The sequence below is a fragment of the Stegodyphus dumicola genome, chromosome X2 (assembly GCF_044657685.1).
Source record: "Stegodyphus dumicola isolate Sdum_Otavi_A_Nest chromosome X2, ASM4465768v1".
NCBI lineage: Eukaryota > Metazoa > Arthropoda > Arachnida > Araneae > Eresidae > Stegodyphus > Stegodyphus dumicola.
The window spans coordinates 19,407,792-19,423,650 of record NC_140781.1 but is presented as its reverse complement, the minus strand read 5'-3'; the positions used below and the strand labels follow the sequence as shown (position 1 = coordinate 19,423,650).

The 15,859-nt window shown below is 34.4% G+C and overlaps 1 long non-coding RNA gene across 2 annotated transcripts in view; it reads right to left on the bottom strand.

Annotated features, from left to right (window-relative positions):
- Positions 1-15,859, bottom strand: part of LOC118198313 (uncharacterized) — a 97,665-nt gene that overhangs the window by 42,958 nt on the left and 38,848 nt on the right. The gene's annotated exons all lie outside the window — the stretch shown is intronic.

Genomic DNA, 15,859 nt, shown 5'->3' with positions numbered 1-15,859 from the left:
AAACTTTGCTCCAGTAAAAAAAGGAGCATGCTTTTAATTAATAAATAATTCTAATTAATTAATTAACTATATATAAATAAATTAAACAAATAGTATACAATTTTTGTCAGTAATCTAAACAAACTCTTAAATATTTTTAAAATAATTGCTTGTGTTAAATAAAATAAGTGTTACAAATTATCAGTAAGTTAACAAGTAATCAATCCTTAACCTTTATTTAGTGCAAACTGTGCAGAGCATTTTTTATCAATATAAATTTGTTGAGCAGTTTGAATGAACTTTCATAGAAACATAATTAAGATTAAATCTAAAAACTCCAAAGCTTCTGGCACAAATATTTATGCAGTAAATTATTATTACAGTTTTATATTGAAACTGTGTTCTATAAAAATGCTACCTTATTCCTTTGTTTTAAGTCACTTATAAAAAAATTCATGAAGAACTGCATGTCAGTAGAAAGCAGATACCTGCAGTATTTTATACACTGTGATGCAGTGGGCGACTCCGCTACACAAACCCCGGGTTGTAATACAGGGTTGAAATGAACTTCTAACTCAAGTTATAACAATACCTGAATTTCAATAAAACAAATACTTTAACAGTTGTAGGCCCACCAGCGGCCGAGCGGTAAAGTCCCTGAACACTGGTAGTTCGGTCCGAGGTTCGAATCCCGCGAACGAGCTGGCTGCATGGGTGTTTTCGTGGTTTTCCTCATGTGCAACGTGTATACGAGCCAGTTTCCCTTAGAAAGTCCTCCCCGAAGGCATCCCTCAGGCAGATAGCCTTCGAGGCTTTGCCGTAATTAAATAACCTAACCTAACCTAATCTTTAACAGTTGCGATTCTTGACAGTATGGGACTTGGATATAAGGAATTAAGGAAATAACCCTTAATTTCAGAATTTTGTTAACAGGAGAGATGCTCTATTGCATTATATACGAGGAGTGATAGTTCTAGCGGGACAATATGCCCATAGCTCTAGCAGAAAAGCTGTCCCCCTCTTTTCAGGAAAGCACCTTCTATATCTCACTGTGTTTACTTTGCGCTGAACTCCCAGAGGGGGAAGATTCCTTTACTCGTACATAACAAAAGTGTCGATCTCCTGATCCTGATGAAAAGACTTCTTTTATCTCTTTGTCCATTGTAGTGACCTTCGAGGCTGTACCCGGAATCATTAACAAAGGCATTTCATTGCAGCAGGATTTAACCTATGTACTGAAAAAGGTACTATTGGATTCGGAAATCATTCATCCTAGACAAAGAACCTCTATGCGATTTTATCACAACACCATTAAAAGATATATCATTTACCTTAAATATTTAAAATCCTTTGCTCGCCATACATAACATTTATATTCGTTATAATTAGATGTTTTAATCAGTTTGCCAAAATATAATTATTAATTTCTTGTACACAGAAAAACGATATACACTTCTGCAAAGTATAAAGTATGCAAGAAGTTGAGAATATTAAAAACCAAACAAGATAAAATAAAAATTCACACATACACGCAAAATTATTTCATGAAATATGTGAAAAGAAATGAAAGTTTAAACTCATACCTATTCTGATAATGTATTTTAATCAAGACACAATAACACGCCGAATAAATACTAATTCAGAAATCAAACAACAAAAATCAGCGTTATATTTACAAAGTTTTCACAGGACTAGGATTTGTCAAAAATAAAAACTGCGATCAAATCTTCGCAAATCATTTCAGCCAACTTAAAACATTCACTTATCCCATCTGTTGCGAATTGTGCCAGATTATATGCTCTTCCCAAAATTCATAAAAGTGGTATTCCTTTCCGCCCTATTGTATCAAATTTAGGTACTGCCTCGTATCCATTAGCTAAATATTTAGTTTCTAGATTTTCAACTCTATTAGACAATAACATTTACACCATAAAAAATTCAATAGAGTTTGTAAAAAAAGTTAAAAACATTTCTCCTAGTAATTTACTCATGGTTTCTTTTGATGTAAAATCATTATTCACCAATGTCCCAGTGGAGGGTGCATTAAGATGTCTAGAAACCAGACTTCGCGAATTTCATTTCTCTTGCATCGAAATTGATGAGCTAATTTCTCTCACTCTGTTTGAAACAAACACATTTTGTTTTCCAAAATAAATATTACAAGCAAACTGAGGGATTAGCCATGGGAAGCCCCCTCAGTCCCATCCTGGCTGATATCTACATGCATTATTATGAATCAAAATTGTTTGAAACTTTAAACTTCCCGGCATGGTTCCGCTACGTAGACGATACTTTTACTCTGTTTGAAGGTAATAAAGATGATTTAAATAAAGTTCTTTCAACAATGAATTCTATTGATCCTGCTATTCAGTTCACTTTTGAACTTGAGACTTGCAATTCTCTTCCGTTTCTCGACATTCTGGTCACACGTAACACATCCAACTTCAGTACTACGGTTTACCGTAAACCTTCATCGGTTTGCCTTCCACCACACTTTAAATCATGTCATCCGACTAAACAAAAGTTAGCTTCATTTTATTCCTATGTTTTCCGTGCTCTTCAAGTTTGCTCCTCCAAACTAGCCCTTGATGAAGAACTAAAGTATTTAAAAGAAATAGCTATTGACAGGGGCTTTCCACCCAACATTATTAATCAAGCAGTTAAAAAATTCTCATCTCAACACACTAAAAGGCACAATCTTGTTTTAGGAGATTATAAAAATTCTGTTGTCATTCCCTTCTTTCCATCAATTAGCTATAAAGTTGCACATATTTTGCAGAAATTTAACTTTCGGGTTGTTTATTCTCCCATCAATAAAATTCCGAGTTCCATACTCAAGGACCCCATTCCGGATATGAATTCCTGGGGTATTTATAGGATTCCTTGCCAGTGTGGTTTAATTTACATTGGCCAAACTAAGAGAACCTTAAAATTTCGCGTCAAGGAACATGAGGCATATGTTAGAAAAAAGGAAACACAGAAGTCTTCTGTTGCTCAACATTGTTGGTCCGAAAACCACACTTTCAGTTTTTCTGCTGCCAAAATTATTCAAAAAACATCTTCCATTGGAGAACTGGATTTTCTAGAGGCATTTCACATTCATAAAAATCTTTCTGTTCTAGTTAACGATCCTAATTCCAATCCAAATTTGCCTTCGGCCTTTAAAGAAATTATGTTTTAGTTCTGGTTTTACCAACAGATGGCGCCACTTGCTTATTCTTGTCCAGGCTTTCTTATCTTATCTAATCATTATTTCCTATCTTGTTCATTTGCGGTTTTGCAGCTGAAGATGGTGGTTCGGTAAAACCATCGAAACTAGTCCTGTGAAAACTTTGTAAATATAACGCTGATTTTTGTTGTTTGATTTCTGAATTAGTATTTTAATCAATCAATCAAAAAGTAATGTTACTGAATAATATCCTTTTTGGCATGTAAAATCCTTAATTATGCTCAGTATAGTAAATACTGTAAAAAGATCTACACTACACTACATTTATGTACTTACAATGCAGTTATCGTGATTATAAATATATTTATAAATTTAATGATATTATTCAACATTTCTTATGTATGGGATAGACTATACCACACCATCAATAGAATTAAAAAAATTGCATGAAATAAATTTTACAAGGCATTAACAAAATTAAGACTGCAGTACAGGAAACAATAAACTTTGCAAGAAATAACCTGCACTAGAGATCAGCAAAATTAAAACTATGGAAGTAGCAAAAAATAAATACATAAAATATAGTAAATCAATAAATTGATATCCATTACAATGACGTGTTTAAATCAATTTATCAAAGACAATGCTATATGCCCATTAAGGTAAGTTTGACAACAAGCTGATAATTTGAAAAGTTTGAAGTTTTCGTTTTTTAGAGTTCTTTTTAGTGACATCATTTCTTTTACAACAATAACTTTTAGCAAAATATTCGAACAAACCTAAACAATTTTCAACAGTATCTTCAGCATAATGCCCTGACAAACATATCTAAATGATCAAAGATTTCTGAAGAACTTAATTGATATATAGTAACTGAACAAAATAAGTACCTCTGATTTTATACTTTTAAAAATGATTGTTTACATTCAGATGAAATTAATTTTTTAACTATAATGTAAGAGTAACTTACAATCTTTAAAACGTCTGGATTTGTAAACAGTAAGAAGCCTCCTCTGTCTAAACTTGAAACAAATCTGTTAGGTATCATTACAATACATTTCTTTATCGACAGTTAATTGGTTTTTGCATGAGTTTGCATTTTAATTTTTTGCACACTGTATATGCACAGTAGCCTCCAAGATAAGTTAATATAGGTAAAACTGTTGTTAACTGTAAAAAATAATTTTCTTGCACATGAATTGAAATATTTACATCATCTTCTTGCCCTAAATCTTCCCACACATTTTCAATGTCAAATTTTTTAACATATAGTTCGCCATACACACTTGAATTAAGGGGCAAAGAATCCTGCAATCTAAGTTTTAGACAAGATGATTATTACTCCTGGTTTTATTTCTCGGAATCAGGAAAGCAGAAATATTTATGGAATAATAAAACCTTGAACTGAAATCAATAATTGTATACTTCCAACTGCTTGAAATAAGAGATTTTCTATTACATTCGGTAATACAGTTACTTGATTACAGTTTAATTTTCTATCATAAATCATTAAAAATAGATTTAGTTCTTCTTTTAAAAGATTAACTTTTCTTAAATTCGAATTTAATCAGAAAACATATAAATTGAAAAGAGAGATTAACAATGACACATGATTTTAATGCAAATTTGTACTGAATCTTTCGCCGAATATAAACTCTAGACATATACCATTAATTTCATGTTCAATAGATAAGCCTGTTGAAATACATTGAAATTCTAAACCTAATTTACATAAAAGGAAGGATTTATTTGCAAAAGTAAGACAATAAAAATAATATCTATATGCAATTTAGAACACATTTTATGTTCTTGTGCTAATTAACATAGAAGTCAAATTTTCTTTTTTCATTTTGCGTGTACAAATCCTTTGTAGTACAACATTTGTTTTGTTTCGTAGTCAAATTTTATGATTTTGTAATAGCTTCGTCAATTCCTTCAAACATCTTCAATTAAAAATCTAAATTTAGAACAGACTTTTGTAACATGTTTCCTGTTTAAGACATTTATATATTTAATGAATTTAAAAATTTTTTGCGTTTGATTTTATGTTTCGGCGATATTCTTTTTCACGTCTCCTCGAAATATATGAATGAAAACAAACGAATTAAACATTCTGTTCAAGGTATTTTACAGTTTTCATGATTACTTCTTATAGTAAAATGCCTTATCTTTAATTCAAATTAATATTTAACATTTATTCTTACAATTTATTTCATTGTTATTACTCACACATTGCTTTAGATGCAATTGTCCAGCCATTTGAGGAGGACAAATTACTTACAGTACTTATTAATTTAGTTGTTCATAATTTCTGATTAATTTTCCATAAGGTTTCTGAAATTTTATTTAAAAATTAGGATCTAATCACAAGGCAGAATACGAATTTGCAGACGGGGGGAAGGTAAATTTAAAAATTAGAATATAATCGCAAGGCAGAATACGAATCACAAGACAGAGTAGTAAAAACGCACTAATTATAATTTCATTGTTAAAGTATTGATTTGAACTTCTGGAAGACACTTTCTCCTGCTTCACAGTCATGACTTAGGTCTTCTGCAGGGTCCGTAGAACAGGTTAGCTCACTTTGAGTAAACAAACGAAAAGCCAAGGACTCGTTCGGCTGGACGTCACTGACGTTCACTGTAGCATCTCATAATAGTAGTTCTGTATTTTCTTTTGAGGTATTTTCAGTTTTTTATTGGAAAAATGAAAGTTCTAATATTTGGAGTCGAAACTTAACTACGTAAAGTATTGTTTACCATGTAGAATAAGTCTTAATTACGTAAAGTTCCCTCAGAAATTTATTGTTTCACCAGAAATCTTCCAACCTTCGTTACAGAATGTGACATTCAAGATTCAGCTGTTTATAACGTTACTCATTTAGCTTCAACAGACTAAATACGCACATTTTACAAGAACTGGAAAATATGTAGTGTAGTGATATTTAAATGCTGAAACAGATTAAGAACAGTTATTTTATACCTAACTCTCTGTCAGGTATTTAAAGCTGCACAAACTTGTCTTTAATGTTTGGAATCTAATTTGGCTGAAATTTAAATTTATTTATTTATTTTGCTAGGGCCTACTTTCGATCGAATCGCTTCTGCAGTACTTGTTTCATTTAGAAATCTTAGTTCACTTGAGGAATTCTTTTTTTTTTTCCAGATGAACTCTACGGACTTTGAGTCTTCTGATCGTGACCTCACTGACCATTTGAAATAAATTGCTTATAATTTTAAGAAACGATACAGAATATACTCTTTTAAAGTCGGCATAAAATAATGAATGATACTATTAAACTTTCCTTTTTAATTTATTAAATGATTTACTCTATTCATATGCCTTTTTATTTATAAACTTAAAACATTAAAAAATCTTCTAAAACGGAGAAGAAAGCTTTAAATGGGGGACAAAAAAGAAAGAAGAAAAAAGAATTATGCGATGCTTTTGAATGGGCAATGAAGAAAATCAAAATTTCTGATCAGTATTTCCGAATTGAAAATTCTAGTCAAGAATAATTTCAGGCATCAACTTAGGAATAGGAACAGCCATCAGAAAATTGCGAGCATTTAAATGGAGCAGCAGACTGTTCGTATATAATTTTAAGAATAAAAAATGTACCAGAAAGTATTCCGACTGAAATCACTGAAGAAGGCGAACTATCAGAAATTATTTCAGCTACAGTCATAAACAGTGATGAAATGCCAGACAATATTCCATCCTCTTTTAAAGATGTAAAATATGAAAGATATCAATCCGATTTTGGTCATTATCTAGAAATGTTTGCAAAGTATAAGAAAGGATTTATTTTAAATTTTGGCCTTTGTAGACTAAAAGATGCCGATTCTTCCCAAAATAAAGACAGCTGATCATTTTCTTCTGCTCATTATACAATGATTAATAACTCCGTTTTGAGACAGATTTTACTTTGTTATTCACTTGAACTCAACAAAGACTATTGCGAACCATGTTGGTTAATTTCAAATAAGGACAGACGTGGTCGACAGGAATACAGGACTGGCAAACATTACCCATAATGAGGAAAAAAAAAAGCGCTGAGAAGTTCTCATCATACCGCAAGATGTAAGCAAATAACTATATTGGTCAAATATGGGAAAAATCTGTAAAAAATGAAAGCAATTTCAGTTAGTTTTAGAGAGATTAAATCCAGATAACTGGCAAAAAATAACAATGGTTACATACATAGCTAATTTTTTATCTGATGTCACATTATTGGAAGAATATGACATTGTAATGAATGACGTTATAAAAATGCTCTCAAGCGCTGTTAAATATTTCAATTCTACAACACAAAATGAGTTAATTTATTGTTTAAGTAGTATCTGTTTGAAAACAAAGCTTTTGGATGAAATTAAAAATTCTCTTTTTCATATCTTTGTACAAATATCGCGTACAAAGTAATCATAATCGCGAAAAACTTCGGTTATCATATTTCAATGGAAATATCCATTTTGACATTCCCAAATCCATCTGAGGCCCACCAGCGGTCGAGCGGTCAAGTCCCTAAACGCTGGTAGTTGGGTCCGAGGCTCGAATCCCACGAACGGCTCGGCTGCATTTCTAAGGAAAACTGGCTCGTATACACGTTACTAATGGGTTTTTCCCCATTAGTAACGTGCGTACGAGGCAGTTTTCCTTAGAAAGACCTCCATGAAGGCTCCCTTTTCCTAAGAAAATAGCCCTCGAGACTTTGCCGTAATTGCATAAACCAAACCGAATCCATATTTTTTTGGGGAGGAGGCGGTGACATCTGTACGTAAAGACAGAATAAAGGACTCTTTTTCCAAAAAAGGTTTGTAAAATAGATTCAAAAGGGATTTTTTCTGGACATTTATACTTTCGCATGTACGTACGTACAATATGTACATATATTTATATACATGCATCGCATAACCCAAAAAGATTAGCCGTAGAGCGTTGAAATTTCGCACATGGGGCTGCTATAATATCCATTTGTGAACTTCTCTTTTTTATTGCAATTGGCGGTGTACATATATATATATATGTACACTGCCAATTACAAACCTTTTTTTGGTTGATATATATATATATATCGACCCCCTTACGCGGCCTTTATGTTCACAATCGTTGGTAAGCTATTATTTTCTCATATATGACTATTATTTTCTCAATAGTCATATCTTTCTATTACAGAAGTGTTTTAAAGGCGAAAAATGTTTTAGCTATGTCAAATTTTAAAAAACACAATTTTCGACAAATAACGAAATTTAACTTTTCATTCGGTCTTACCGGTTCCTATAGTTATACTTGGGAAAGTTTTGTACTCGTTATGAAAAATAAATTAGAAGAAGTTTGCCTCCCGTACCACAAAAACTGCATAAACTGGCCGAGATATTTAATTCATAATTTTCAATTTTGATGTCATTTTAAACTTACATTAAGGAATCGGGTAATTAAATTAAAATTATTCAAGGAAATAACTTTAAATGAAATACAGCAAAAAAAAGTGTATAATTTAACAGGCGATACAAGGAAGTCATGCGTCTCCATATCAGATTTTTAACTGTTGAACCTGATCTAATAAAACCTATTATCAAAATGTTGGCTTCTGGAAACCTCGATCTTTTTCGGGGAGATGGGTTAGTACCGTAAATTTATTGGAGGGCCAAGATTTTGTTGTTGTTGTTGTTGTTGTTGTTTTGCTTAGGGGCCCTAGAGTTCTAGTTACGCCACTGGCTCTAAAGTGACCGATTCTAAGATGAAGTAAAAGGATTTCTATCGTTCCTGTTTCTAGCAGCCTCTCAATACATTTAATACACTTAAAGTTTTATGCCCCTCCATTTACAATTTACCTGCATATTTCACAGTACTGGCCTTTTATTAAAGATTTTGTTCTTAATAACAGTTTTAATATCTCAAAATGCGACGAACCGACTGAACATTTCTATAGTAGACTCTGTTGCGATGCCTGCCAGCTCATTTCCTTTCATTTCTACATATCCGATAATTCAGCAGTACAGAATACGGCATCCACTGCCCCTTAAATTTAGATGGAGACTAAAACTTCCACAGGATTATGTGTGTCCGAATATGTTTCCTTTGCTTTTAGAATACTACGCGAATCATTATAAATGGCATAGCTTAGATATAGAGGACAACTGTGTATTATAGACAACAGTTAATTCAGAGGTTAGCACTCAGCAAGCGTCGTTCAATTGCTGCTTTCCACATGGTTCCTAATCACGATAATCACGAATGATTAGCTGTCTTCGATCACGATTAGCTGTCTTCGATCATCTTTAAATATGGAAGTACAAGTACTATATTTATGTCTGTGCTTATATATGATCCCGGTGGTACTTGTCGAAATCACCGAAAACATTCAGCATCTAAATTTCTTTATTTTCCCAATACGGGATTTCAAAATGGTTTACTGCCTGGACATTCACATCACACGTGTAGAATACTCTTATCCGTAACTGGGCACTTGTAGGGAAAGGAGATAGACAAAAGGGCCATTCAGCAAAAACAGGTTAAAGCTGTTTTCTAGCATATGAAGGGAACAAGGAAATGGGGCTGTACATGATACGGCAGTACAAATGAAACAGCTGCTCGCGTCTCAGCTGAAACGAAGGTTCGAAGCAATAGACATACAACTCTGAACTGGAGCTCTTCTAAAGCCTTCAGAACAAATCCGCAGAGCCTGATGATAAACGTGATCTAATTTTAACGAAACAAGAAACCGCACTGATCTGTAAACTTCTGAGCCATAAACCAATCTAGAGCGGACAAACGCTATGTAGATGTGAAGCGACGAGTCACGTTTTGCACTTCAGCAGATGCTCGCCAAGACTTAAAAGATGCAGCACTTTGAAATACTTCTTCGTCAAGTATAGGATATGTCGAAGGAAGTTATTGCGGTCGAAGATCACTCCTAAAAACCTCACTTCAGTACAACTAAAAATAATGGCGTATGAATATGAAGCTCAGGCTAGGGACGGAGATTCCGTTTTCTTCAAAAGTGCATGCAGTCAGTCTTCAGCTTTGGAAATACAAATCCATGTCTGCTGGCCATTTCTATATCCTGTTCAGACAGATAGACAATAAGGTCTCTACATATTTCATACATGTATCTTAACAATTTATTTGGAGGTCATCAACATATAGTGACACTGAAACGGCAGAAAGAAGTGCTCTTAAGATCAAATTTCTGAACATGGTTAACATCCAGAACACAGCCTTGAGGCACACCCTCTTCTTGTCGAAATGAAACTGAACATTTGAGCCAATCCTTATACAAGCTAAAAGCTCTGTGCAGCTTCGGCTGATTATTTTATAGGGTTTTCCTTATTTTGCATAACAAAATTATTTTACGTTTGATTACCTGTTCTATACTCCTCAACTTCCCCTCACATTCTCTCGCCAGGATGTAAATTTAAAATTAAGTGAAGTGCTATTTAAACTTGTGAATATTTCAGTTTATTCAGAGCGTGTTTCGCTAGCCAAGCGCACGTTTCGTTGTTATTTCGCAGTCACGCTAGTAAGCCTCTTGGCCTTATCAGATTAGTATCACACCTGTTAGATTAATGTGAGTCCACATCTTTGGCGTAAACTTGAGTGCGCTCTTGCACTATTTATTTCAGGTTGACTTGTATTACATTCTACGTTTTAGTTTCCACCGCAAGTGGTCGGTGTCGTTGTAACGCACGAAGTCCGTGCCTTTCTGTTAATTAGTTTGAATTAATAAAGGGTTATTTTCACCGTTCTTCTGTGCTGGTATTTAATTCACGCCTGTGCGAGAATTCGCCAGGCTCATTGCAGGATCTAATTTAGTTTAAGGGGAAAAGCAGAGGCAGATTTTACAATTTAACTTAGTTTTAATCTTATATTTCTACTTTGAGTTGCAACTCAAAAGTATTGGTTAAGTTTATAAGCACCAGGAGTGCCTTCTTGAATTGAATAAAAGGATGTTTTCACCATTCTCACGTCTTGTCATTGATACAGTTTGAACTTAGCGAAAAGTCGCTTCACAGTTCAAATAAAGATCTAGCCATCAAAATAAAGTCAATTTAGCTATAATTTTACAGATTATTAAAAAACAGAAAGAAAGAAAAGAAAAAGAATTCCGCGAAATGTCGGCTTAAGAGACTCAGTAACAGTATCTCCAACAGCTGTCGTGAAGCTGCCTTGCCTTAAAATCTCTTTCCCAATGATAATGGTAGACGATTAAGCTCCCAAGAATGCCTTAATGCAATAAAAATTTAAATATTTCAAATTTATTTTTTTCGTATATAAGAAGCATGCCATGTTCAGTACACATCCAATAAAACATAGCAAGATTATGAAGAAAACTTAAGAAGTATAAATACCTAGAGATGAATTTTGGAATTCGAAGAGATGAACTTATTCAAGTAACATAAGATTCATTACGTAACAAAGCAGCTGTTGACAAAATGCTAAAATTACCAATAAATAAATACCGAAGTTCTTGGTTAATATTTACGAATATTGTGAGAACAAGAAAATGGCTCTTCGAATAATCATTTCCAGGAAATGGAAAACAGGGAATAAAGAAATATCTAGTGAATATGCAATACATGCAGTCTGATATTTAATGCATTTTCCCAATCAAATTCTCTCCATCACAGGTTATAAGATGATTAATAACAGACTTTGTATACAGACAGAAAATGGATGCATACGAAATTTGTTCCGTATATAAGAGAATTCTGAGCCAGCATTTCCATTCCTTTTATTGATCAAAGAGCAATGAAGTGACACTCAAATAAACAGTTATGGATTCTCTACAAAAAGCTAATAATATCACATCATTTTTCATTACCTTCAAAGAGTTATTTATATACGTTTGCTACACCTCTTGATATATTTCAAGTTATAGCGTTCTTTTTAATTGATACAATTATAAGGTATTTCTCCTTCCATCTTCGCATGCCTTCGCGGTGTGGTCGTCTGCACGCTCGGCACGTATTCCAGAGATACGCGGTTCGATTCCAGGCGAAGGCGCTTGCTTATTTGTCATCTTGCCTGCTTCCACAAATACCTTATGTCTCTACAGTGGCGCCCGAACTGAGGGGGTTGTGGAGGATATTCTCCTCACCCAGGATTTGGCGATTGGGTCCCCTGAAAATCCCAGTCGCCCTTTAAAAGGGATAAGGTATTTCTCCCGCCTTCTTCGCATGCCTTCGTGGTGTGGTGGTCTGCACGCTGGGCGTGTATTCCAGATGTCCGCGGTTCGATTCCCGGCGAAGGCGCTTGCTTATTTTTCATCTTGCTTGCTTCCAAAAATACCTAATGCCTCTACACTATAACTTATCTAGTTTACTTTATATCTTTAAAATCACAAAGCTTAATGTCATTTGGGGAAAAAAAATTTCAGTTAAAGGAAGTTTGGGGAAGAGGGGAGGGACTGTTAAAAGCATTCTGAATCTTTTTTCACAGCTGAATTCGAAAGCTTCTTCGAACTGGACACTTAGCCATTACATAATTTCACATATTAACTGCGTTTATTTCCTCAAAAGGAAACATTTCCGTGTCTCAATATTCATGCTTTCGGATGAATATACATTCATTCGTATCATTCATTCATATACTTTGATTCATATCATTCACAGCATATACGACGGTGAATCCAAAAAAAGATTACAAGTGTAATAAAAAAAATATTTATTAACAACAGACAGAAAATATAAAAGGGAGTTAAGAGACATACTTGCCTGTCATTTTTACACATAATCACCAAATGTATTTAGGCATTTATCTGAAAGCAGCACCAACTTGTTTAACTCGGCCCATTGATCCGGTTCTCAGTGTTTTCACATCCAGGTCTCAAGAGAACCTCATTCCAGATAAATGTTCCTTCAATTTCGGAAAAAGAAAATAGTCATTCGGTTGTTTGGCGGTGACTCCAGATTCCCCACTTAGAATTTTGCAGAAATTTTTGAGTTTGGCGAGCAGTATGGAGTCGAGCATTGCCACGCAGGAAGATTACACCCTCAACCAACATGCCAGGGCGCTTGCGTGGGATGGCTTTACGTAACCTTGTCTAAGTGGCACGATAACGATCGGCAGTAACGGTATTGCCATTCTCCAAATACTCGATCAAAACAAAGAATCACAGCTCGCAACTCCAAGGGATACCACTTTTCTAAACGTCTTGCCATTTCAATCGTTCTGACGCGTCTGCAAACTTACTCTACCTACTCCTAGACATTTTTTTTTTTTTTTTAGATCCACCTGCGTATTTTGCAATTCAAATCAGAATTTAACATATACACTAGAATTTTCTTTAGGCCTGCTTCGGACGTGAGAGATATTTTACAGTTAAATCTTTAATTTTTTTTTCTGATGTAACTCACAATTTTTTTCTTGTATATTAATATAAATTCCTTTTTATTTCTATTTAGTTATATAATTTTAAAATGTATATAATTTTAAAGCGATGAATCACCTGAAAATACTCTGAAATCGAGTCTGAAAACAAAATGATAAAATAAGAGGGCAGTATGAGACAAAATGTTTTAAGTTAATTGAAACGGATTACTAAATACACTCCCTTAAGTCCTACTAGTTGCCTCAACGTGTCGAGGGGATGACAATGGGCGGAATGGGCGAAGTACGTTGGGAGTTTCTTATGGTAGGGCCACAATAGGCGTGAAGGCCATTCCTCATAGTCCAGCTATAACTAGTAGGCGAAGTCGGAACGTAGTCAGCCTTCTACCGTTTGGTGCTCCCCGTCTCTTAAACATAAGCTATACCACTCTCCTTTTTCTATGAACTACACGCCCGAAAATTTCACTGACGACAATAAAAAGGAACATGGGAATTACGGTAGTGGAGTCTTCATTAGAACATATGTTAATAGCTTTAATATTAAATGCTCAGCTGATGCTCTATCTGAGGAAGGTACTTCAATGACTCTGACCACTGGCACCCTGACCTTTTCTGGAGAGTTACACCGAGTGTTAAATCTACTATTGCCTCTTCCTGGCATCCTCCTCCAGCTCATAACTGGTACTTTGGCAAGCAACAGGGAGGAGCTATTGCTTTTGGGGGGCAATCGTGCTCAGCAGACTTCTTAGACGAGGCTCCTAAGCGGACACATGAAATGCCTTAAATTTGACCGACGAAATAAGATCTACCGCATCTGTAGGAAATGTAATTCTGATCATTTCACTCCTGAACATCTTATCACATGTTTGGAACTTGCAAAAGAGGACCTATTGAAAAGATCTACCTTCGTTTTCGATTTATTGGGAGTTCTTGGATTCATGGATTTGGGTCTAGCCTAATGTTACCAGTTACCACAAGGCAGTTAGATCAGTTACAAAACAACTACATGATTATATATAAACTCTTATACCGCTAAATTAAGTGCAGGTGCGAGTAAGTTTCGATACTTTTGAATTGGTAAAATGCAATTATTTCACTTTCATCACTATGAAAATAGCGCAAATCCATTTTCTAAACACGTAAATTGCAAATAAAACGCAAATTTCTGTAAAGCCTCAAATCGTACTTTCTCACTGCTATCTATTACGCACGAGTGATTACAATCTCTTTCTTTCAAAGTTTGCTCTTTTCTGGACTTTGATCATAGTCTCCCGTCTGCACAGAGTTAAGCTTCTGTCTGCTGCCTCAATAAGCAATTTGTACATTTCTCTTCCCAGCAGTTTTGTTTTTAATTACCTTTGTAACTTCGATTTCACATTTAGAACCTGTAGTGTGCACAAGACGGTGATTCCTTTAGTTGATTACGTTACTTTTATATCTTTCCCCTCTTCGCTTTCTTTTTCATAGTTTCATTGCTGTTTGTTCCTGCGGAAGTGGTGCAACAGTAATAGATGGCAACTGCAGAGAGGATTATAATGCTGTAAGGCTAATTATAGCTACAGGGCCAGCAGGCCTCTTTTTGCAGTGTAACTGTAACTATTTTTTGTCTCAGCCATGGAAATTTATTGCAACCAAATAATGGATGCGTTACTTAATACTAGTAGCCGACTGGATAAAATCACTGAACTCTATTCGTTGGCCCCCGGTCCACTTTCCCGTGAATGGGCTACCTGCGTTGAACTTTCGTGATTTTCCCCATATATAACGAGAATATGAGACTGTTTCCTTAAAAAATGTTATATGAAAGCCTCCTGCTAGGGCAGGTAACGTGTAGCAGAGCATCGGAGATTTAGTTAAATGATTATTTTCATTCTTTGAACTTTGTGTAAGCATTGATTACAGATGAGCAACTGTGGATGCAATGATTGATTCTGAAGTTAAATCAGAGCTGTGCGTCTGGATAAATATTATCACAGCCGTCCATATTTATCTTTATACAAACAGTGTAAGTGTATGAAGAATGCGTGTTAAATGATATGAAACTCATTCTCGAAATCGTTTAAGCATGAATTATTTCTGACAATTCGGAATGTATTATGCCTCATCTATGTATGGAATGTATTATGCTGAAATATTAGTTATGTGAAATTTCTTTTGTTGTGTCAGATTGTGGAACTAACAACATGAATAATTCACTGAAAATGATAACTATGTATAGCTTCTCCGAGTTCCTCTCCGCAATCACAGAAAGATTCTCACCTATAGTCATTTTTCTATGTAGTTTAAATGCGAAGTAAAAAATGAGTTTTATAGTTTTCCTTACTATTCTATCAAATTGTGTTACTCAAAGCAGAATTTTGTTATAAATTTCACTTTTTG